The sequence below is a fragment of the Oryzias latipes genome, chromosome 4 (genome assembly GCF_002234675.1).
Source record: "Oryzias latipes chromosome 4, ASM223467v1".
NCBI lineage: Eukaryota > Metazoa > Chordata > Actinopteri > Beloniformes > Adrianichthyidae > Oryzias > Oryzias latipes.
Genome location: NC_019862.2, coordinates 25,028,225 through 25,052,916, shown reverse-complemented (window position 1 = coordinate 25,052,916; position 24,692 = coordinate 25,028,225). Strand labels below are relative to the sequence as shown.

General features: G+C 38.5%; 1 protein-coding gene across 1 annotated transcript in view; it reads right to left on the bottom strand.

The window, feature by feature from the left end:
- Positions 1-22,396, bottom strand: part of LOC101173456 (F-box-like/WD repeat-containing protein TBL1XR1) — a 42,353-nt gene extending 19,957 nt beyond the window's left edge. The window contains exons 1-2 of the mRNA XM_004068169.4: positions 22,098-22,396; positions 1,140-1,190 (exon numbers count right to left, since the gene is read on the bottom strand). The gene's annotated coding sequence lies outside the window, so the exon portion shown is untranslated. The remainder of the gene's footprint in view (positions 1-1,139; positions 1,191-22,097) is intronic.
- Between the last annotated feature and the right edge of the window lie 2,296 nt (positions 22,397-24,692).

Genomic DNA, 24,692 nt, shown 5'->3' with positions numbered 1-24,692 from the left:
GGAGTGACGGGTGGAATTAGTACTATGGGACAGCAAGATATTTAATGAATGCATTGAAGATGAAACTGTATGCACTAAGCTTTAAGCTGAATGTCAAAGAATCAAAGGCAACTCAAAATACCTGAATCTCAGACTCAAATGGAGTATAAGGTCAAACTACTTAATTTTGTTTTTCTTTACAACACTGTAAGCAGTAAGTATTTCTAGTTAGCTGAATGATCTCAGTAATTTAATTGTATTTAATTTTTCAATTATTTAATTTAATTAGGTAACTAAAGTAACTAAAAAGTAAATGTAACTTTGCAACAGTAACAAAAAGCAGAACCTTAAGGCAGTCGGGGCAAAAAAGTCAATAAAACTTCTTAACTATTGATTAGGAACAAATGTGAAATAGCAGTGATTAGAAGCAGCATGAAAACTTCTTAACTAGTGTTAACTACTACACTGCAGCGCTCTCTTCAAAACATCTGAAACAGACTAGAGGAGATTTAAGTTTGATATGCTCTATTTTTAGTCATTGAAAAGTGTATAAATGAGTGCTAGATGTCACCAGAATGCACCAAATTGCACCATATTAAAATTTTCCGGGGGGGCATGCCCCCGGACCCCCCTAAAGTTGCAAGCACCTGCGGAGCGGCGGGTCTCGCTGTGCGCGTTGTCGGGCCAGTAACTTTCAAAAACTACTGGCCCTGTGGGCCAGTGCAAATTTCTGGGCTATGTCAACCCCTGAAAGGTGCTTATCAATCTGTCATATGGATTTATGGAACGGACTGGATTAAGGTTTAAAACAAAGCAAAAGTTTACATGCATTTAATAAAAAACTACAAGATGTCACTGATGGAACCTTAGAAGGCCAAAAATGATGTAATGTAAATGTGTAACATGGACAAAACTGTAAATAGAAATACGCAGATCATCAGGTGTTGTAAAAAAAAAAAAAGGGATGGGATCACACAAGATTTCTCTTCAACCCACTCCTATTCAAGCACACTGTCTTGTTTAATCTGTCTTATTAAACTCTTGTGTTTAGTGTGTTTGAAATAAAGAAAATTTAATTGAATTGAAGTGCAGGATTTTTAACTGAACAGCATGAAACGTCTGAGGCCCCAAAGGAGGTGTGCTCTGTGCTCGTGACTCACCACAGCTGTAGCAGTACGTTCAGTCAGGCCTCAGAGCAGTGAACTCCAAACCTGCAAGATAAAAACAGCCATTCAATCAAATCAGTGTCACAAACAACTAAACACCAAGAATACAACATCAAAGAAAAAGAGTCTACACAGAATATCTGTATATGTTTTAAATCATCATCCAAAGAAACATTTTCATCTTTTGATCTATTGTAAAAGCGTTCACAGTGGTCATTTACCTGTAGTTATGATTATGCTGCTTTAGCCAAAATCTAAAAGCCTGTTGTTTTCTACGACATAGTTTCTGCAAAGCGGCAGCAGTCCATTAGAAATTCACCTCCAAGTAAGCCCACGTCCTCAACCCATCACCAATCTGTTTATAATCTCTCCCACTAGCTTACAGCCCCTCAAAACCCCAAGCTACCATAGCCAGTGCTACAAAAACGCGACTAGTTTTGGAGCTATCCATCCCTACAGTTTAGAGCCAGATGCCAGCTCAGACGAGGAAAACGAAGACGTACATGGAAATAGTCGCGTATAAGTGGATGCATCAGAATGGAGCAGAGCAGGGAGATTGTGGCATAACAATCACAAGCTTTTTAAACTGCCTTTTTTGTCTGCTCCTAATCAAAATAAAATACTCAGAAACGCAAATTTTAAGATTAACTTTATGTTTTCTTTGATCTTTTTAGATTCACAGGAACATGTTAAAAACACAGAAAACACAATTTTCATCCAAGCAGGTCTTTAATGTGCATTTCTATAACTACAAGAGACGGGGAAAAAACCACAAACTAATGCTAACAAGCGATGCAGAATAATTAAAATAGTTTTATTTAAACTGATAATTCCTGTGAATTTCATCATGAATAGCTTTATCTTGTTAACCAAATGTGAAATCAGCTGGATTTCTGAGTACCAGATGACTGAACTTTAATATGAAGAATATGAATATGAGGTACACTCAAATGTTTTTTTTTGTTACTACATATAAAATAAATGCAAACTGTTAAATACACTGTTTTCTGAGGCCAACCATCCTGCATTTATCGATCTAAATACACAAATTTGTTAAAAAGTAGGGCTGCACGATATGAGGAAAATATTGATCCAATATTACTGATCAATAGTGTTGGGTATCGTTAAGTTTCTAACGGTACTACTACTCTTATTGATACTGCTTATCAATCCAGTATTTTAATGATACTCTTATCAATACTTTTTGAGGACGAAAAATAATTAAATAACAAGTTAAGAAACATAAAGTGTTTTATTTCCTCATTATGCAACAACATTGTTCTTTTTAAAAAACATTTTACTTAATACATTTTTCCAACTTGAAAAGTAAAATACATGAAAAAAAAAGTTATTTAAAGAAAACTAAACAGCAATGTTTTGACATATTGCTGTCATGATGTAAATATAAAACAAATAAAATAAACTGTTACACTCTAAAATAAAATACAGTTACATAGGGCAACATGGTGGAGTATGCAGGTAGATTACAAAAAAGCTGCACGTTCCTCATATTTTTTTTAAGTTCTCCATATTGTGCGTGATTTGAACTATAATAAACACATTCATTTTTGCTAATAATGTGCTTTTTCTGCGAGTCCTGTGTTCAAACTTTAAGGGCTTTTGGGGGAATTTCCATTGTATTCATTTCCACTATAAGATGCGTCCATTCTTGCATTCTAATTAAAAATACCCCCCCCCTTACGATATCATCATCCATCCCGATGGTTTACTGCAAACATCGTCAACTGCCAATTTAAGGGACATCGCCCAACCCTACTATATAGTTAGTTCATTAGTGCATTAGTTAGTAGTTAGTAGTTAGTAGTTAGTTGTTATTTGCGATGCGGCCACCGGGGGATTTTGTGTTCGGCGGCGGGGAGGTTGCGGGGTGCGGGTGACCGCGACTCCTGCTTCTTCAACAGCAGAAATCAAAAATCCCACACCATCACAGCTCTTGTGGGACACAAAAAAAATGCGACTTCTCCAGTACCGATAGTAGAACCGTTGAGGTCAGATCTTATGGATACTGCGGTCTTTGAAGAATGTTGCCCCGGGGCTCGTTCAATACCGGGGCTCGGTACCCATCCCTACTGATCAAAATTGCGATAATGATAAAACTTGCGATGCATGAACAAATAGCAAAACAACCAAAAACATAATTTCCATTTCACTGCAACAGTTTCATTTAAATAAAGGTTAACCCTCGTCTACATAGGAGGCTAACATCTAACATAGAAGGGCTCCATCCAATTGGTCAACAACTTGGAGGCGTCCATCCAAGTTTGAGATTGTGTTAGCACATTTAAGGTTACCATTTATTGTAATTTTTGCCAACTTTTGCGATATGCTTATTGCACAGCTTGATATTGCGATGATAAATTTACGATTTATCTTACAGGCCTGACAAAAAGTCTGCCAAATTTGATACATTACTGCCACAAATCCAAAACATAAACTGGGGTTGGGTCGCTGTCTCACTCTCAACTCTAATTATGTTTTGGTAAGTTCCAAATGGAGTTTTGATTTATCTTTACATAAAGATTTTTTTTATTTAATTTGATTTTGATTTATTGATTTATTTTAAGCATTGTAGTCAAAGCAATAAAGAAATTACACATTTATCAAACTCATTACAGAAATGTTGAAATGCATAGTTTAAAAAGACAAAAAATAAAAAAAAAACAAAAAAGTCATTTAAATCACATTTGCCTAATTAAATATAGAGATAAACAACTAAAGTTAAGTAGAGCTTGATTTGTTACTTGAAAAGGAGTGGGAAGAAGCAAACTTATATAATCCCACCCCTACAAAATATATATATTCCCTTAGAAAATAATTTTAATCAATGATTGGTCTGAAAAGCATGATTGCTTTTATTCATTTGTCAAATAAAAAGGTTAATATTCAGTAGGTTACATTTTTGCTAGAATTTTTTTTTTTTTTTTTAAGCCTCAGACATCAAGTGAATGAAACTTCCTGATGTTCCAACAGAAAAAAAGGAAGCAGGCACTGATTATATTTCCTCTGAAACCCGGTCATCTGGTTACAGCACCAACAAAAGTAGAAAAACAACAGTGGGCTGAACAATATGAAACTAAAGTGTGAATGGATTTGCCATGTTAACTTGTTTGTTTGTAAACCTATTTAATTTGCACTTGATTATAATGCAAGAAATATAAGGAATCTGGAAATCTTCGCCTGCACTGTTCAGTACCCAGGTATTAATCTCTGAGTCTCACTGGTTGAAATTTTGGCTAAAGATGTCCTGGATCGATTTTAGGTCAGTGAATCGGATCGTGCAAAATAAACCAATATCGTCAATGAATCGTATAATCAACCACAAATTATGATACGGATTGAATCCTTCTTAAGATGAATTGTTACACCCATAATTGGTGATCATTTGGATTTAAGACTGTCCTCTTAAAACATGTTGGAAATAACACCACCATTAGGGGGCATGAGTGTACAGATCAATCCAACACCTCCAATACAAACAGGAGAAGAAAGATTTGCTACATGAAAGGCTTAGTACAGAAACATCTGAGAATTTTAAGAGAACAGATCCTAAACACTGTGAAAAACCTTAAGAACATCAGTGAGGGAGATTTGTGGAAGCATCCTGGCTCTGCATGTGACACAGTCATAACATAACAAATGCTTTCTGCAGCACCTCAGTCACAATTCTGAGATTTTCTGAGCTCACACCATCAGCTTTTCTTGCTCAATCACACAAACTCTTAATGTAATGTAAAATTACCCTGTCGCATATGAGCACATGTGCAGCCTCTTTGTTATTACTGCTGTAAAATCAGTTTTCCCATTTCACCTCTACCTAATGTTAAAAAACTAAGTAGAGGATTCCATAAGCTCAAAGACAGAGGGACTCTGTTGTGCTTTGAATATGGATTTCAGGGGTTCACTATAAAATAGTAGGACGTTTTTACTAAAAGAAAAAAAATATAACGTGTTTAACGTGTTTTTTCTTTCGGTATAACCTTAAATTACTGATTGTTTTAAATTGGTGTTAAGGGCAAAAAATGAACTGAATTATAAATTCTGCATACACTTAAAAGACGTCTATTGAGCCTCAGTTCTAACTGCCCTTATGGGTGGATGCAGGTTGTCTGCAGGTGATAAACGGGCAAACCTGTACTGTGAATGCAGGTGGCCCGCACGAAATGTAAGCTTTAAGACCGCTTGAGCATAAAGAGTGAAAATATTGATGCACATGCTGCAGGCAACAGGTCATTGCAAGCATTTTAACTAGATAAGGGGGAAGCAGGTGAGATAAAGGCACTGCAATGGGATTTTTAAGTTTTTCAACTCCCTTAAACCCTGCAAGAGGGGCCAGTAGTGCCGTCCAAATGATAAGTGCGCTACTTGCGTACAGTCTGACTGTTAGAATTTAGGAAATTAGACAATCAGTGCATAGTTTTATAGACATCCTAAGGGAATCCTACAGGCACTTTAAGAACACGTGCATTCAACAGTTGTGGGCAATTAGCAAGGGGCCAGTGTGCACAACCTACTAATGACTAAAATGAAGAGTAAGGGAACCATATGACAGCATTGCTTATACTTCATAAGTGTGTGTAACAAAACACGTACCACATGCATGACATTCCTACATTTCATTTTCATGACATCTCTTAAGGTGACCGTATGCGTCTCAAGCTCAGGCTATCTCTAACAAAAAGTGTTAGACTCTACTGGGTTTTAGACTACCGTAATTTCCAGACTACAAGCCGCTACTTTTTTCCTGCGCTTACAGCCCTGCGGCTTATTCAGTGACGCGGCTAATTTATGGATTTAATTAGCGGCCGCCATGTACGTACTTTCGAACTCAGTGAAAAGTTTGTATTCTTTGTCTAACACCAAGCACAAGACATTTATTTTCAACACACCTCTAAGCAGCCAAACAGCATGGACTTGACTTCAGGTCTTAGACACTTCAGTCATGGTTCAACAAAATGAAACACGCATGCCCGGCCGCATCCCAGAATCCTTTGGGGCCATTAGACCCAACGTGCACGTGATCGCCGCTACAATATGATGAAGCTTTCAAGTTAAAAGCAATCGTTAAAAGCAGCGTAAAAAAGTCCACCGTCACCAACGGGTTTGGAAAAGCCGGTTTGCTGCGTGACGGAGAGAACAGCGCATGGAGTGAATTTACACTCCATTTACGGTTTCTAAGGAAACCGTAAAAGCGGAATTTTGCTTTGAAAAACTCACAGCCTCCGTGTGAGCTGGAGACATCTTCTCCTGCTGATTGAGCTGCGGGGCCGATGGCAGTCTGAAGGCTCCCACACGTAACAACGCATCCGCCCCTCATACACAAAACGTACAGTATTAAGTCCGATTGCTTTGCACAGAAACGATTTGCTCCGTTCACCGGCGCAATGGGGACGAAGTGCTCCTCCTTGAAGCAGCCCTGGCCAGAGGTGTCGGAGTAGATAGGAAGGGGAGACAAGGAGCGCGCGGGGCGGGAGCGGAGCGCAGAGGCGTCCGCGGAGTGCAGAGGCTTCTGAATTCTGACGCACGCGCCGCACTGAGGCGCGCGTATCACGCTGAGGCGCGCGCTTTTCAGTCGCCGCTGCTGTATTTTACCGGTGGGTTTTTTAACCAGTCCTGTTACTCCCATAACGCTGCCGCGACACAAGCGGAAGGAGAGCTGTACCCGTTCACCCCTCCATGCACTGCTGATACTCATTCTTAAACACGTACAACAGTATGGCGAGCCGGGCATTGGCCCCGCCTTTAGCCCCTAAGACTCATGGGAAATGTGGAATCGCGGATGTAATTTTCCTCATCATAACTGAGGGATGTAATGTTGATTATATGGTTACTGTTTGTAATTTTATGTATGATACCTAGATTGTCAATAAGTAAAAAAAAAAATGAAATAAAAACACCATAACTGAGGAACTTGTGAACAGAATAGAGGTCCATGCTGTTTGACAGATGTCGATACACTCAAATACATGAGCCAGAGGCAAAACTGGAACCACCCACAATGTGCTAATAAATTGCACTCACTCTGGGATTCTGGCCGTGATCTGTCAGGACGACAATATCGCCTAACACATGCGCGGCTTGTACTCTGACGCGGCTTGTGTATGTATAAAACTAATTTTACACGTGAAAATGGGTAGGTGCGGCTTGTAATCGGGTGCGCTTTGTAGTCCGGAATTTACGGTAGTTACACAATGTGTCTACCTTTTCTTTTTCGCTACAAAAGTAAACTTTTCAACTGCATTGCATTTAACACCAGGGCTCTAGAGTAGGCCTGCACGATAAATCAAAAAATGTATCATCATTGCAATATCGGTGTGTGCAATAGACGCATCACAAAAGACAGCGTAATACATTTAATGGGTGCAGATTACACATGCTAAAACAGTCCCATGGCAGTATGAAGTATTTAATGAATCAAATTAAGCCCTTTATGCCATTTACACCAAAAGCTCCCCGATCCGATATTCCTTTTTGGGACCGCCAATGTTAGCTTGGGGCTGTGAGGAGCTGTAAGCAAGTAGGAGAGGGAGTAAACTAAGGGATGATGGGAAAACATTCCGGGCCAACAGTCCCACCCACAACTCAGAGGAATTTCTGATGAACTCCTGCCACTCAGCTGAAACTAGGTCCTAGAAAAGGACACAGGTTATTGATTTTGGCAAAAAATGGCAATCATATATAAAAGCCCACTGGAAACGCTTTCAATTTAAATTGGATTTTCAATTGTAATCAAATTTCTTTTCTCCCTGCTTTTACTTTCTTTAACAAAAATTAAAAATGATGAAATAAATTTAACAAAAAGTATTTTAATATAACATCTCCTTGGAAATTGTCTCTAACACAAAGTTTAACTGAGTACAAGCTGTAAAAATGTTTGCAGAACAATGCAGCAGGTGTTTGGTGAGCTACCGCTAGCTTAACATCATAAAAAGAAAACAGTGGAATATGCACAGCAGAGCATTTTTGGTAGCAATGGCCTTGGAACTGAGTGTGGGGTTTGATTTCACAAGCCCAGTGACCAAAATCTCATTTTTGACTCACCAGACAATTTGGCTGGTAGATTAAAAAAGAATTCTACCAACCAAATTATTCTATTGTTTTACAGAGGAAAACTATATGTGTCATTTTAAAAGAGGATTTTCTGTTAAATAAAAACAGAGAGGAAGTCACAACAAAATGAAAACATCAGATAAAATCAACAGTTTTTTAAGGAACTCCTGTTCATATTTCTAATTAATCTTTCTCACTACTTCTGGTGTGTTCATGCTGTCTATGAAATGTTTTATTTTCAATCACAAATGAGTTCTTTCTGTTTTCTTGCTGAAACATTCCCCCCATGAGAGGAGTTGTTTCAGTCAGTGACCTGTAGTCTGAACCAACTGTACAGTCACATTCAAACCTGCTGAGAAAACCAGGAAATATTTACAAAAGAGTAGCAGATTGATAAGAAAAAGACACTTTTTTCCTAATCCTGCCTGCAGTTGATTTAATTTTTACATTAAATCATAATAAAAACAGCCTAAAAAGATGATAATAATTTGGATTCTTGCCATTGACAATAAAGAGTGGGGGGGGGGGAATTTTTCAGATCAACATCGGCTCTGTGATGTTACAAAGAAACTTCTGATAGAGTTCCATACAAAGTGCATCTTATTGTATTTATATAATACAGTTTTTATAAATGTTCTATGAATTAATTTTGCGGCCAACCACCATCCGCCACATCTTGAAGTCCACTCTGTGAAAACATAGTCTGACTTTAAACCGGTCCTTGATCACATGTAGGCGACACACGGAACAGCTTGTTAGCATGGGGTGATAGCATCGTAGCATTTAGTTTTGTAGCATCAGTGTCTAATGACAGCGCTGTCTCCAAATCAACACTTTTTATTAAACTTTCTGCTGCTGCTGTAAGTCCAACAGGTTTATCCTGTATTTTTGTCTGGATCCTGATAAAAATCCTCACATGTTGTACTGCTTCATCAGCTGAAACTAAAGACTACACAGACGCACCTTGCGTATGCGCTGCTTGCGCTAGTGTTTTTTTTTCTCCACCTCGCAGAAGTAGCTCATTTTTGCTTGCTGCTGTTTTCACCTCTACGATTTGCGAGAGACGGGCAGCCTGACAATACTCTGAACAACAGAAGCGCAAGGAAGCAGAGAAATGGGGGGAAAAATCTAGATTTTCCCCAAAATAAATAGTCTAACACAACAAATTCCAATTAATTAACTCAATTAGTCGCCCAGCCCTAATCCAAGCTGCCTTATTCTCTTCATTCTGTATTGTAAATGTTCCAAAAACACAAATCTCACCAATTATATTACTGCACAAAAGCCTGTTATATAACAACAGGCTATCTTTCTCACCTAAATCCATGTTTGTTTCATACAAAAGGCATAAATAAAAAAATCTGGGGGAGGAAAACATTATTTAATTTATTTATTTATTTTAAATCAAGCTCACATGTTTAAGCAGTTCCGCATGAAATAAATATTTCCTTTTGCTTGATTATTGCCAGTTCTAAAACAAAATAGAAATAAAAAACAAAGCTTACAGAACAGTTTGATTGCTCTAAATAAACTGTAACAGCAGAGGGTAATAGGAGGCTAACAGACTGCGACATACTTTTTGGATTTCAGTCACAGCCTCCAATTCACCATCTTAGAACTTGAAGGGTGTAGTACTGACCTTGAGACAAAAGACTGAGTACAGTTCTATGGACAGATCAAACAACAAAAAATGGGACGTGGTGCTTCCCTATCTGACAATTCAATTGCTAAAGGGGAGGTGCACGTCAGGTGACAGCAGTGTGGGGCACTGAGGCTTTCTTATATCTCAGGGTTTTTTAGGATTCATAAAATAGTACAAGCAGGCCCACCTGATGTGATCTAGTGCTCAGTGTTCTTTAACAACAAAAACGCCTAATAATTTGTAAGAATGATATGTGCAAATGTAAAACATTGCGTATGATCTCTTCATGTAAATCTAAAAATAAAAATACATTTTAGCATTTTATAATACACAATATTTAATGAGACCTCCTTTTGTTGGTTGAGCAAACATCTTCCTCCGTCAAACCAAGCGTGATTCATGTACATGTCAGGGCTGAGGCATCCGAGGATACAGCCTCTTATTGATAGCTTTCAGTGACATGTCAGGCGCATGCTTGCAGGGCAAAACAGCCAAGGGGGATTATAGGACTGTGGGAAAAATAAGGTCACTCTTGCTGGCAGATTTATTTTATTTTTGATTACTTTCTAACAAATGAAAAACACTGATATTAAGTGAAACTTAAGTGTACGATTCATTTTCACCCCCTGCAGAAATATTGTGGCCCCTTCCAGGGCTGGAGCTCAGTGCCCTTATGACAGCCAGAAAATGAAAGCAGACAGTCTCTTGCTTTTATAATATATAATAAATAAAAGCAGAAAATCTCTATTGTAAAGAAGAGAGTTGGTTGCTGATGCTGGGTTTTTAACATGCAAGATGCCTGCATGAACACTTTGGGCACTCATGCAAATGAATCTATTATTTTTATTTAAATAAACTCAAATGTCAGCTAAGCCACTTCTACAGTAAATATGACACCCTACTGACAACCTTGTTCTGATCTTGATGTATAATTGCACTGATAAAAATCAAAAAAGAAGAATTGTCAAATATGAATGATCTGTTGAACCCAAACATGGCAAGAGGACCTGGCTGCAGATATTAACGTACAGAGGTCCTCGAAAATAACTACCGTAATTTCCGGATTATAGAGCGCACCCGATTACAAGCCGCACCCACCCATTTTCACGTGTTTAACTTCTTTTGTACAGACACAAGCCTCGTCAGTGTACAAGCCGCATGCATTACGCAACATGGTCAGCCTGACAAATCACATCCTGACTCCCAGACTGAGTGCAATTCATTAGCACACTGCAGGAGCAGATAGCATTGCATCAGCTCATGTGTTTGAATACACCCACATCCGCCAAACAGCATGGACCTCTATTCTGTTCACAAGTTCCTCAGTTATGTTTTTTTTTATTTTATTTTTTTTAGTTTTTTTTACTTATTGACAATCTAGGTATCATACATAAAATTACAAACAGTAACCATATAATAAACATTACATCCCTCAGTTATAATGACGAAATTTACATCTGCGATTCCCCATTTCCCATGAGTCTTAGGGGCTAAAGGCGGGTCTAAGCCCCGGCTCGCCACACTGTTGTCAGTGTTTAAAGAATGAGCAGCAGTGGCTAGAGGGGCGAATGGGAGAGCATCTCTCCTTCCACTTGTGTCACGGCAGCATTATGGTGGTAACGGGGCTGGTTAAAAAAACACACCAGTAAAATAAAGCAGCGGCGACTGAAAAGCGCGCGCCTTAGCTGGTGAAACAGTGGAATGTGCAGCAATTGTTAACAGTGTACAGTCAGAACTGGAGGATAAAGCGGCTTCACTTACAGCAGCAACAGACAGATGAATAACAAGTGTTGATTAGAGCGTTGATTAGAGACGGCGCTGTTTTTAGACGTCGTTAGCCATGCTAACGAGCTGTTCCGTGTGTCACCTAAATGTAAACATGGAACTGTTTAATGTTGGACAGTATTTTCATGGACCGGTCTTTAAGGAGTGGTGGATAAATAAAACAAAATTAATTCATTGGACATTAATAAAACTGTATTTTCTTAATAATAACAGAACTGAAACCACTGTGTTTTAGCAGCGTCTTTGTAGCTGGTGTTACAATCAGAATCCTCACGTCCAATTCTCTCGTGAGAGCAGCACCTTCAATGTTAATGATATATAATAACAATAATCCAAAACATTGTACTGTTTTCAGGCTGTTTTTTGTTATAATTTAATATCAAATGTTACAGTTATATAACAATAAGGACATGTTCAAACCATTTACAGATAACTTTCATACAATTTCATTTTCCTAAAAAAGAATTAAAAAAAAAAAAACGTAAATAAAGTAAAATGTCCAAGTTATTTCTGTGTAAAATAGTGTTATAATTTGGCCGTAAAAAATATGTTTGGATGTTTTTTCTTTCTACCGGCTAACTTGGCCGGTGACTCAAAAATTTAATTTCGGCCTGTGGTAGAGGTATTACAGTTATTTAAAATCGGACAAAAAACAGAGGAACATGCACTGAAAATTGTGTAGAAGGTATGTTCCTTCTGAAACTGAAAATACCACCAATGGTGAACACAGACCACAATGCATTTTTTGCACAGAAAAAAAAAAGTATGTAAATGTATTTTTTAACAAACCATCAACGTTTTCATCATCAGAACAGAGTGTATTCATAAATAGTTGTAAAACAGTCATACATTCGATTATCACTTTGTGAAATTTGATGAAGTCAGATTCGCCGTTAAAAACAAAAAAGTAGAGAACTTGGTGTCCAAATTGCTTTTAAAATCTAGGGCACTACATAGTCCCTCACTACATAGTATTTTAGTAGTTAGGGATTAGGATGGGGATAAGGACATAGCCACATTCTCCCATTTTTCCAACATGGACGAACTAAGTCAAATTACCATATGTGTTTATCAATACTTTGGAATTGACAACAGAATTGTCAGATGTCTTTGTTAAATTCAAAGTATTTCCACACATTGTACTGTAATGATGACTTGATCATTTTGTGCTGCCATCACATGTGTGTTGTCCGCTGTGATGCACTTAGTTGTTTTTACATTCTAGTAAAATAGACCTACTGTGTCTCAATCCAAATACTATTTTACCAATATTGACGTAATCAATTTATTTCAGGAATAAAAATCGTTTCATCTATTAAGTCAAGTAATCATTGCACCCTTAGAATTTTAGCATCTTTACTTTGCACCCTTGCAATATCTGGCTTTAAATTTGTTCTAATATTCAAACAACAAAAGTTGTGTTATAAATGTTCATGACAGTAAAGCTTAAAAGACCCATTCCGATATGTGACGGGGTCCCGCCGAGAAAGGATGCAGAGGAGCCAAGGTGAGGAGGATCTGTCTTTATTTCCGACACTGTGAGCACCGCGCAGGGCCACGCAGCACATAGCACTCTGTCACTCCTCTCGTCTCACCACCTGTAGTGCTCCCTCTTAAATGGGACGCCACGCCCACGGGGCGTTGCTCTCCATTCCATCCAGGTGGCACCACAGGTAGCAATCATTAAATAACAAAATACAACAGTACACAAACAATAAAACCCGGTGTGGCCTCCCCTCGGCATCTGACGGTGCCACACCGTCACACGATATAAAACAAAAAAAAAAACATTCGCATTTTTGAATATTCCTTTATTCAAATCGTTGGGAATCAGGAACAGGTGGAAAAAACGCACTTGATAAAAGAGCTTTTTTGTGATGTAAAAATACGCCAGGTAGACCACGGGCTCCCTGCAATACTCCACAATGGGGAGAGGGAGGGGCACAACTCAGAGGCAAATTTCTCATAAACAACAGTCGCTCTACAGAAACTGTGCCCTAGAAAAGTAAACAGGTTTTTTAAAGTTGGGCTAAAAAATAGCATAATCATTAAATGACCACTAGGAACTAGACACCTGAATTACAACTAGGGGTAGGGCTGCACGATATGAAGAAAACTCGCGATATGCGATATTAGTAATTAATATTGCGATAACGATATAATTTGCGGTATATAAACAATTAGCAAAACAACCAAAAATATTATTCCCATTCCATTACAACAGCTTAAAAATTATACTACAAATGACCCTTGTTGACATAGGAGACGAACATACAACATAATAGGGCGCCATCCGATTAGTTAACAACGTGAAGGGGTCCATCTGATTGGTCAAATGCAGAAAGCGATTCTTTCGATCCATTAAACACTTCAAGCTGCCATAAGATTGTTTGGCCACATCTAAGGTAACTATTTATTGCAAATTTGCTGTCTTTTGCAATATGCATATTGCACAGCTTGATATTGCGATAACGATAAATTTGCGGTATATTGTGCAGGCCTAACTAGGGGTGTAATTCAGGTGTAAAATAGCAGTTCATATCAGGCAGATTTGTTGAACAGTAGTACCGAACCGAAATGTACCAAACAGAGAATTGAACTGAACTGAATTGAACCGAATTGAGATTTTAGTGTAACGTTACACCCCTACTGAGAACTCTTAAAATAGCTTAAAAGATGGTCCGAGTGGGTCTTCAAGGGGAGAATTAAACTTTCAATAAATGTATTGTGGTGTGTTTTTTAATATCTAAAATAAAGACAAAATTTGTTTTTGTTTTGTGTGCGTTATGTATTGTAATATGACCGGCAGAGCTCTTTGAACATATCAGTATCTAAGATTAACACAGCAGGGGGGCACAGGTGAAAGATGAAAGCACGCTCTGAGGTTGGAAATCAGGATTAGTCTTCTGAAATCAAGCCCGACATCCATCCACATCTGATCTGCTTAATAGGATTTCACACCTTAATATTTTAGAGAATATTCATCTGTTTTCAGGTCTTTACCAAACAAATACAGACATTTTCCTTTAAAAAGGCCATTTTGTCTTGAATTTCCACCAGGGTTGAGCAGTGGTTACATAACCGCATTACTCCACCAGCTTTCCTCTGTGATTTATTAAAGCCAAGTAATCAGTGTGTCCTACATAGATAACATGACTCAGCCTGCTCTGCTAAATCAATGACAGACCACTAAGCCCATCAATGTAACAAGAACAAACACACGCACGCTGCTTTTTCTCTCCATTTTTTGCTTTGTGTTTGGTACAATAATGCACTTGTTGAAACTTGACAATCGGAACCAACTATAAATATCATTCAGTTATCTTTAAAAAGGAATGGATGGTTTCCTTTGTTCATGAATCTATATTTTTCTGAATGCCAGGTAAACATTTTCTGGTTTAGCTCCAGTTATTCAATTAAGTAAATTAACATAAAACAGAAATGAGGCACTTTTTTTTTTTTTTTTTAACTTGTCCTGTCCACTAGCTAGGCAAACAGATGAGAGCTGAGGGCCTCTTGTGTTGGACATATTTTATTTTAACAAGAGGGGTTATTCATCTTCAGACAAACCAAAGGTATGTCTGAATAAACCCCTTTTGTAATTGAGGCCAAACTTTATTAATTTCAATCATGTTTGAAAATCTTTGGTGTTGGACCGGACGGAAAAGAAAAGAGGGGAAGAAGAGAGAGGGACGTTAGAGAGAAGGGGGGGGGTAGGAGGGTGATAATAGGAGGGGAAGGGGGGTAAGACCATGAAGCAGCATAGAGCAGACAGGTTTACTGGTTGTTTATCGTTACGGTACGGTTCAAATGTAGTACAAAAAGGGCGAGGCCTGTTCACACACACTCAAATATTATCAACACACCTGCTAGCCGCAAAAATTTCCACATGTCAACATGCACACAAAACAGATAGTGTTCACGAACGCATACCTATGCCTTTAAACCAACTAGTGTGAAATCTTTCATTCATTCAATCATGCAAACTATTAGTGCAAAGGTGAGCTAACACCTGTGCTCAGGTGAGTGTTTATGTTCTTCTAAAATGGATGGTGGAATGTGAAAAGGAGGAGGAGCGCCCAGCCACCCCCACACCCATACCCCCGCCGCAGCAAATGAGGCACTTTTTAATGTCTACTCTCAGCAAAAAAAACGTAGATTTTTTCTTTTCCAAATGTTTCCAGGTTGGTTTTTTTGGTTGAAACATATATCTAAGGAGCATTGCTGAATACAGAAATAGAAGTTGCTTTCCCAATGTGGCTGCATAACAAAACCATATCTGAGGCTCTTATTTTTTTTTACCAATACTGCTGATGTCATGTCAGACCGCACTCTCCAGGGCAGACTATTCCCATACCTGTGAACATCCCAGCATCACAGAACAAAGGCCCTTCAATTTGGATGTTCTGTGGGAAAATGCAGAGGCACCTGCTCGTTATTGCTGTACAGTGTTCACTCATTTATCATGGGAGTTCATTAAAAATATATTTATTTTTTAAAGCTGGCAAAACTGCACTAAAAAAGTCCATGAAACTGGTCTGTAAATAGTAAACTAGAGTGAGAGACTGCTGCTAGTTTGGTTCATCAAACTAGCAGCATGCCCTTTGTTAACTTCCACTTTAGCACACAGTTCACGCTTCCAAGCCTGATTTCTCTCTTTTAAAATGCGATTACTATCCTGTGATGGTTCCTCTGGATCAGATTATTTTTCTGTCATGGTTTTTGTGGTTGATTGCAAAACATTGCATCCTCTTTTGTGATTCTTTGTTTACTCGTTAGAAACTCCTCAGTTTTTCATTCAGGAAGACTCAATGCATAGTAAAGGTGCATTTGTGTCACGTCATATGTCACGTGATGGCCAATCCAGTTATTTATATATATAACTGGATCGATGTTTCTAGGACATAGTTTCTGCAGAGCGGCAGGAGTTAATTGGAAATTTGCCAAGAGTTGTGGATGGGAGCCCACGTTGGCACAGAGCACCCCCGCCCCCGATTCCCCTTCCCGTTCCCGAGAACTCTGTGCAGGGACCTGGTGGCCGACCCAGGGTATTTTTGATGTTCCAAAAAAGCTGTTTTTTCTTTTCAGAAAGCACTTCCTGGTTCCCAATAAATTGAATAGAGAAATAATCAGAAATACCATTTCAAGCTTAATTTTCTCTGTGAGTCTCCTCCATCATCAGAAAAATGCCACAAGAACATGTTAAAAACACCAAAAATGAAATTTTAACACTGGAGCTTTTACGCAGATGTGCAATGCTTTACAGTATTGAATTGTTTACTCAATCAACATAAATCAGCTTAATCTGCTGCAGAGAAAAGCGTTAATGGTGTAACCGATCAAGGAGTTACGATATGTCAAAGAGGGTGTGTTATTATTATTTTTGTAGTTGTTGTTTTTCAATTTTAAATTGTTTTTTGTTCCTGAACAGTTGTTTGTTTTTGTTTTTGGTGTGAACTTCATTAGTTATTTCTGTATTTTGAAAAAATTTGTAATGTTTTTTTACAGTTTACATGTTTTGCAGACCGCATGTTTTTTACACTTTTGCAGCTGTATTTATTTAATATTTATTTCTTTATTTAATAAGAATCTCATTTTTGATAATTTTTCATAATAATTTTAGTAATATTTTTAATTATCTAATATAAATGTCATTTGTGATGTCCTTTATTGATGTTATGTTATATAGATTATTTCTGAATGTCGTGTAGCTGCCACAGAAATGAAATTTCCCCATTGTGGGATTAATAAAGTCATCTATCTATCTATCTATCTATCCATCCATCTATCTATTATTAAATGATTAAATCACACTTGGCATGACTTTGGAAAATGGTAAATTTAGAATAGGAAGTAGTCCTAAAAAATGCCACTTCTTCATTTGGTTTGGTCTGCTTTTACAACAGGTACTCTCAAAAAAAAGAATCAAAAACTGAAGAAGACCTAATAACCTGGATAATTCACACAAATTCATTAGTTGAAAACAGCATTGCCCCAAAAGCGCCCTGAGCAGGATGAAACTAAGAATGAAATAGACAATTATCTAGTCCAGGTGGTAATTCAACTATCACAGATATTAATATGCATCTACTCACTACATCACTCCAGAAGATGCTTTGCAAGTATATGCATTACGGTTACAGAGCTACAAGAGCAAGACAAGTCACCATCCAGAACATTTTATTCTTAAGGAAAGACTACCCAAATTGTGGAAATCAAAAAGAATATTGGCACCAAAACACTGCTTTTTTTATATTCTTTTAAATTAAGCTGAGCTGGTGTCTCTCAAGGCAAATGTTTAGCCTAGCCAACCCCGAGATCATGGTGAAGTTTACAAGACTTCAGCTTTTAGTTGGTACATGCTACTTATGCTACTATGAAAACCCATAAAAATGTCCAAAAAAAGCAAACAAGGACACAGAACATTCAATTATCTCAGAACTAACCAATAAACTGGTATTTAAAAGTACTGGTTTACAGAGCTTTGTGTTCTATTTATCTTTTCCTCCACAAGGTGAAAACTTTGAGTTAAAGAACTTCGTCCAAAGTCTTTAAGATTCCACACTTTTAAAAGTTGCAACAGGTCATGCTAAAAAAAATGTTGCTACTGTAAAACTACTGCAATTTATTTTTTCTATCAGTCTACAGATGATCCTTGTCATAGATTGATCCAACAACAATGCCTAGGACTAGTACAGGGCGTCCACAGATTAAACGTTCAAGACCTTTTAATGCCAATTTAGATCGAATTTAAGACTTATATCAAAACTAAGCGCAACAGTAATGTAACTTTCCATCACAGGTCTATGCTTATTAGCTAGCAGGTCAAAAATGATTTACAACCAGTTAATGGCAATAAAACATCCAAGATTTGTTTATTCCTGGATGCTAAGATTGAAGATTTTATTCCAATGACCATATTTTTAAAAACTTGAGAATTATGGCCTATCTGCTAAGAGTTTGAGACAACTTAATAGGGCTGCACAATGTGAAGAAAACTCACGATATGCGATATTAGTGATCAATATTGCAAAGACGAGATAACTTCCGATACATGAAAAAAAAGCAAAACAACCAAAAACATAATTTCCATTTCACTGAAACAGTTTAAATAAGAGCTAACCCTAGTCTACATAGGACACCAACATCCAACATGAAAGGGCTCCATCCAATTGGTCTACAAGGCGTCCATCTGATTGGTCAAATGCAATTCGTGATTCATTGTGCCGGCCTACAACTTAATGTCTTTAAACTAACCCTTTTAAGGCTTTGTTTCCTCAGTCACCCTGTAGTAACAGATAGAACAAAGCCTGAATGAACAGTCTAAAATGTAAAAGACTACGATGAAATTTAGGTCTCCAGAACACACTTCACTAGTATGATTTGTTCTCCAACTTCTGAGCTCTTTAAGAGTCGAGTTAATAAAGTTTTGAGAAAAGCTTTAACTAAGAATCATCAAAGTGAGTATGTAAATTGACAAAGCAAATGTGACTATGAAAAAATCCTGTTTTATATACTAGTCCATACATTAAGTTTTTGATAAAATTACAGCACCCTCACAAACTCTGAACCAAGAGAAAAAAAGCAGTATAAGAAAAGGAAAAACGGCTAGCCCTCTGGCTGTCATGTTAAAATTTGAAATTGTATCTCTTAACCACTCCACATGTACTTTCCAGATATCTTAGCACTTAAAGTCCCACTCTGATCATCTTTTGAGCTATTGTTAAAAAAAAATTCTACCGTATTTTCCGGACTATAAGTCGCTCTTTTTTTCATAGTTTGGCAAGGGGTGCGACTTATACTCCGCAGCGACTTATATTAGAACTAAATTGTGAGGAACAGAGATGATGTTCCTGGGTCAATTTGATGTATGAAGTATGTTAAGTGACTCAGAGAATCAGCAAACTTTTTTTACAGTAAGATCTTGAAGGCTAACAACATAATATTCTATTTTCCAATGATTTCATAGATTCAGAAATGCAATAAAAATGACTACATTCTACAAATACAGGATGAAAACAGAGTATTAGTTGGCCAATGATGCTTCATGAAAGGAATAAATAAATAAGTTTGAGAAAGAATTACTGTGAAATTATGAGATAAACAGTCTGCTATGATTGTGTCATATGAGGTTGTGGAACTTATTAGTTCTTGGTCTCAGATTTTGTCAAATAAATTTCCCGTCAAAATGCGACTTATAGTCCAGTGTGACTTATCTGTGTTTTTTTCTACTTTATAATGCATTTTTGGGCTGGTGCGACTTATACTCCGGAACGACTTATAGTACAGAAAATACGGTAAGTGGTTTTATAATTATGTTTGCTGTTTTTGCCCAAAATGTTTTAAAAAATCTGTTTTCTAAGGAGTAGTTTCTGCAGAGTGACACAAGTTCATTAAAAATAAATAAATAAATAAATCGACACGGGTGGACTAAGCCTCCCCCATTTCCCACCATCCATCTGTTTACATGCTCTCCCGCAAGCTTATAGCCCTTCAGACCCCCAACATGACATTAGCTGTGCAATGAAAATGACGAGCAATAATTAACCTATCCAGCCGTACAGTTTTGAGCCAGATGTTAACATGGACAAGGAAAACAAAGATGTAGATGGATCTATTTGTCTGCAAGAGGATGCATCAGAATGGAGCGGAACAGGGAGCTTGTGGCCGGCCCGGCATATTTTCAACATCACAAATACAACCTTTACAAATACAACCAATACAACGGCAGTTTTGGTCTTTTCCTGATTTATTAGGATTTGAATGAAGAAATACTCACAAATGCAATTCTAAGCATAATTTTCCATTACATATGTCTCCAATAACAGAAATAAAGGCCACAAGAAAATGTTAAAAAAAATCCAAATGGTATCCCTACCATGACAGAGGTGGATAAAGGTGAAGAGGTTTTTGTGTAATTAATGGACACCAGTAGGCCTGCACAATTAATCGCAAATTTATCGTTATAGCGATTTCAAGCTGTGCAACATCCATATCGCAAAAGTCGCAATAAATGGTAAACCTTAAAGTAGCTAAAACAATCTTATGACAACTTGAACTATTTAAGAAATTGAATAAATCCCTTTATCCATTTGACCAATCAGATGGAGCCCTTCACGTTCTTGACCAATCGGATGGAGCTTTATATTAGATGTTGCCCTCCTAATTAGAAGAGGGTCATTTGGAGCATAATTTAAGGTATTTTTAATCTTATTTAAATTAAACTTTTGCAGTAAAATGGAAATGTTTTTATTGTTTTTGCTATTTGTTCATTTATCGCAAATTATATTGTCATCACAATACTGATCACTAATACCGCATATCGCGAGTTTTCCTCATATCGTGCAGCTCTAGACACCAGTGAAGATCACAAATCATTGAAGAAAAAAGGGTTCAGCGCACTGTCTTGTGGGGTCCAGATGACCCCACTCCCAATGTTAAAGTGCCTTGGATAGCACAAGGGTTGAAATGCACTGAGCTTGTCATTGGATCCCTTTAGACTAGCCTACTCCATTTAGGTCCCCTTTCAGTTTGTCTGCATTCACACATAAGTGAACCACACCAGAGGGTAACAAGTGAACCGAGACCTCTGCTGCAAAAAAGACTAGGCTTCAGATGTTCAAAATGCTCCACAGTTCAGGTTACAATCACCCACTGCCTTAACCAAGTGCACTTTATTTAGAAAATAAAATGAAAAATAAAAAAACTGTAGAAGATCAAACCAAATTTGATAGTAAAAATGTGCTCTTAATTAAAAGCCCAATGGGATCCAGTGATGAGGAGTATCTCTGATCCAGTCACAGAGGCCCTTCTAGGCAAGGGCCCCTAAATTCAGAATCTTGACTGCATCCTGGTCTTTATGGTCTGGTACATGCCCTTCTAAACGAGCACGTGTGTCTGCAAGACCGGTGTTCACCCTTCCCCCAATCAAAGCTTTGGAGCAGCTCACCAACACAAAGATGCTGAAATATAGGCCAAAATCATTCAGCTGACCGAAAGAGAAACTTGTGCATGAGTCTATGCAGTACGGAACACATAGACACTAAGTCCTCCAAGATTGATGAAAGCTTGACTGACTTTTGAGCAAAAACCTAGACGCTTCAGAGACAATAGTAGTACCTAGAAGAGTAAATAAAGTAACGAAAGCAGGTCAGTGTTTCTTTTGCATCTGTGCGTTACAAACACGAGGCTTCAAACAGCCTGTATTTACATTGCAGGCACCAGGAAGGAAGCGCGCACTCACAGGGCCACGCGCGAGAGCTGCTACACGAACACGCGCGCGACTACTAGCGCGCCCAGGTTGCCCATCCCCCACTCCGCCACAGAAGACAGAAATAAACGCAGAAAATAGGGCAGTCGCGCGGAAAAACCTCTCACACGCCACCACCCGTGATCCACGCACCGACAGGTGTGATTTATAACGGCGACTAGGACGCCAAAATCTGCTAAACACTCACCAGAAGCTCCGGATTACTCACGGAGGGGGGCGCCTTCTCCTCTGTGCTCCAAATATGGATTCTCCTCCTCCTCCTCCGCCGCTGTCTTCGAGCTGCGATTAAACCTAGAGTATCGCGTTATAACGGCCCTCAGAGCCGGCCGGACGGTGCCGGGGGTCCCCAGTGAGCGACGTGTTATGGACACACGGACACATAGGGCGGATAATCCCGTGGAAGTGAGCTGATTTTCGGCGCAGAGGCGGGCTTGCTTGCTGCTGGAGAAAAGAGACGAACAGTTCAGCAACGGCTTCAGACTGACCCGCCAGGCGAAAATGAGCCAAGCACGAGGAGGCGCGCGCGCGCGACCCCACATAAACACTTACGCGTATGTTGCAGCATAAAAAAGGAATGTTGCAATGGTCTCATAGAAAATTCGATTTTTTTTTTCAAAAATTCACTTTTGACAAAACCACAGAACTGTCTTTGTTTATGTCGGCTTGCAAGGGGATTCATGAGAAGACATAATCCAAAAAGTGTTCTCTTGCACGATGGATGGATGGATGGATGGATGGATGGATGGATGGATGGATGGATGGATGGATGGACAGTGTATTTCCCTGCAATATGCTTGTTTGTGCTAAACCTCTTCTTCCACTGTTCTGGTCAAGATGTGCTCATCAAATCTTTATACATAATCAAAAATCACAATTCTTGGGCTTTCCCTAAACTGGATTGTCAATTACTCACAAGTATTTGACAAAAAAAACTACAACATGAGCCAATCTGCTTACAATGTTGTGCTCTGAAGCTACATTCACGCCACCCTCTCTAACACGCGTTCAAGCGGCCACATCCAATGAAAGGTCTATGAAAATGCGCGATTTGAGCTACACTCGTTTTTTAGACTGTTTTCGGGGTCTACATTCAAAAAGTGCGGCTATTGAATGTGTGTTGCTAGCTAAACCCGGTCAACCTTGACCAGTCAGGGACTCGGATTTATAAGCAATGTATGGATAATGTTTCTTTTTATTCACTTTTATTCAAGTGTCAATTGTTAGAAAATTGATAATGGAGGAGAAATTAATAAATGTGGTTTGTGCCCAGACAGACTTATATGACACCAAGTCTTTCATGTATCAGAATAGAGCTGTGAAAGAAAAAGCCTGGGGGAAGATTCACAAGATTTTTACAGCTTCATCATTTGCACCAAGACTCACTCAAATGTAGGTGGCAGACATGCTCTGGTAAACAGTAGAAAAAGAAAAATTGTGAACACCATGAGCTAAATGCGGCCCTGTGACAGACTGGTGACTTGTCCAGGATGTCCCCAGCCTTTGCCCACAAGTGGCCGGGGTAGGCTCCGGCAGCCCTGTGACCCCGAAAGACACAAAACAGCACGTACTGTTCACTTTTAGCTCTAAATAATTCAAATTTTTTTGGCATCCAGAAGTGCTAGTTTCTCTTTTGTTGGTTAATAAAACAATGAAAGAATTCATACTGGCACACATAATATAAGGGGTGTGTAGAGCTGGAAGAACATTCCAACTTCAGCATGGATCAAACCACTTGAGTGGGTGGACTGTGAGATGATTGAGTCAATAGAGCTCTGAGTTTCTTTTGCAGAATTTGCTTAGCTCAAAAGACCAGACTAGCTTAAAGATTGACACAAGTCCAAAGGATGAGATAGGTTTGTCATGCCTAGTTGTGCTTGTTTTTTTCCTCTTCCTGTTGTGTGACCTCCGAATGCTAGAGGGCAATCAATGCATGTCTTTGTGCTAACATAGCATAATATATGTCAGAGGTGATTCTTCTCGTCTGTCAGGCTTTCTGCACTGCCCCACTTTACAGTCCAAACAACAAAAGTTTAACAAACAATAACTTGTTTTGTTTATAATTTTCATCTAGATCAAGGTTGATTCATTGTGTAACCACTAGGGGCCTTGTTACAAAATCAACCAGTCCAACAGAGGTATGATCTTGTGGTTGACTGGAAATCATCAATTCTTTAATTCCAGTATAGTATACTTTTTTGAGTGAGTTCCAACAGTTGATAGGGAGGTTTGTCTCTCCTGTTTGCCAATTTCTTTGAAAGGTACAGGTACAAAGATGTCACATCGGTCCAAGATGACAACAACAAGCCAAAAACATACTACAAATCAGACTAATGTTGGAGACCTTACTACAGGGCTCCTCTACATTATAGATGCAGTGCATTACCACTGATGTAAAAAAAATTGACAGCTCAAACCCTCCCTTCTCGTGTTCTCAAATAGGAAGCACCAATACTTTGGATTCTGGCGCCGCTATGTTGAAACCAGTCAATAGTGATTGGTCCGAGTCATTCTGAGTCATCCTATCTATGGCACCTACTGTCGCCTTTGTCATAGGTGACTCAGAGCGACTCGGAGCAATCACTGTCAACGGGTTTTAATATGGTGGCGCCTGCATCCGAAGCACTGGTGCTTCCTATATCAGGACACAATGGTGAGGGATTTCTATAGGTCACGTCACACCTTGATTTGTCCATTGTTTTTACAGTCTATGTACATTACCTGTCTTTCTAATGTGTGTATAGTATTCCTCTATTTTAAAATTAAGAATGTACAGTACAGACCA